Source organism: Gekko japonicus, unplaced genomic scaffold (assembly GCF_001447785.1).
Source record: "Gekko japonicus isolate JY-2015 unplaced genomic scaffold, Gekko_japonicus_V1.1 scaffold474, whole genome shotgun sequence".
Taxonomy (NCBI): domain Eukaryota; kingdom Metazoa; phylum Chordata; class Lepidosauria; order Squamata; family Gekkonidae; genus Gekko; species Gekko japonicus.
In genome coordinates this window covers 557,507-558,836 of record NW_015177020.1, presented here as the reverse complement: position 1 = coordinate 558,836, position 1,330 = coordinate 557,507, and positions in this window count along the sequence as shown.

Here is a 1,330-nt window from a genome sequence, read left to right as displayed (position 1 = left end):
CGTCTTAACCACTGTACCACTAGAATTTGTTGCAACAATTCATTGCATTAACAGAGACGTATAGTTTACAGAAGAATAGATTGATGTGGCTTGTTACGCAGTTGTTTTTCTTGTGGCTCTCATACTGTACTGTGTACCATCTCGTTGGTTGAACCTCCAACTAGTGGCTGGAGCTCTCCTGGGACTACAACTGGTCTCCCAGTGACAGAGATCAGTCCACCTGGAGAAAACGGCCTCCTTGGAAGGTGGACTCTACGGCAATGATACCCCATTGAAGCCCCACCCCCTCCCCAGACCCCGCCCTCCTCAGGCTCCACCCCCAAAATCTCCAGATATTTCCCAATCTGGAGCTGGCAGCCCTTCAAGTATGGTTGCCAACCTCCAGCTGGCACCTGGAGATGTCCTGCTATTACACTTGCTTGATCGCTAGGTGTCAAGGATCAGTTCCCCTGGAGAAAATGGCTGCATTGGAGGGTGGACTCTATGTCATTGTACCCAGCTTAGGTCCCTCCTCAACCCCGCTCTCCCCCGGCTCCACCTCCAAAATCTCCAGGTACCCAACCCAGAGCTGGCATCTTATTGCCATTCATGGTGTAGGGTCAATATCCCATGATGCCACACAACCGCATTCCCCATAGCCTTCACGACCACTGTAGTATCTGAATGATGGCCCTCACCCGTTTGAGACCATTATGGGTGGGCACCGAAATCTTCCCGTTCTTCATAGAATTTGACCCCCACATGGCTCCAGCCTCCAAACAGTTGAAAATGCAGCCAGTCTATCTCAGGCACACACAGTTTTTGATTTTTTTGATGTTTTAATTTCCCAAACGCACATGCAAAGACATCAGCACGACACACAACATGAGATCACAACTGGCATGAGAAAGGTGATATCACAGCAGGCCTGACATGATCCGAAGGGCACTGGTCAGTAACTGATTCCTTGATAGGAATTCTCCTTTAAACTTAACTTACTGAAATCTAGTGCAAATGTCATGGGGTGGGGGGTGGAAATACACATACCCCGGGGAGGCATAAGTGACTTGGAAATTCTCTTGCGCAAGTCCCATGAACTACAAATAAGCCTTGCCTTATTTCCCAGTACTTGTGTCCATACAGCCCTCATTCTTTGAGGTAAAAGGTAAAGGTAAAGGTTCCCTTGCTCGAAAGCCAGTCAAGTCCAACTCTAGGGCTGCGGTGCTCATCTCCGTTTCAAAGCCGAAGAGCCAGCGCTGTCCGAAGACGTTTCCGTGGTCATGTGGCCGGCATGACTAAACACCAAGGCGCACGGAACGCTGTTACCTTCCCACCGAAGCGGTACCTATTT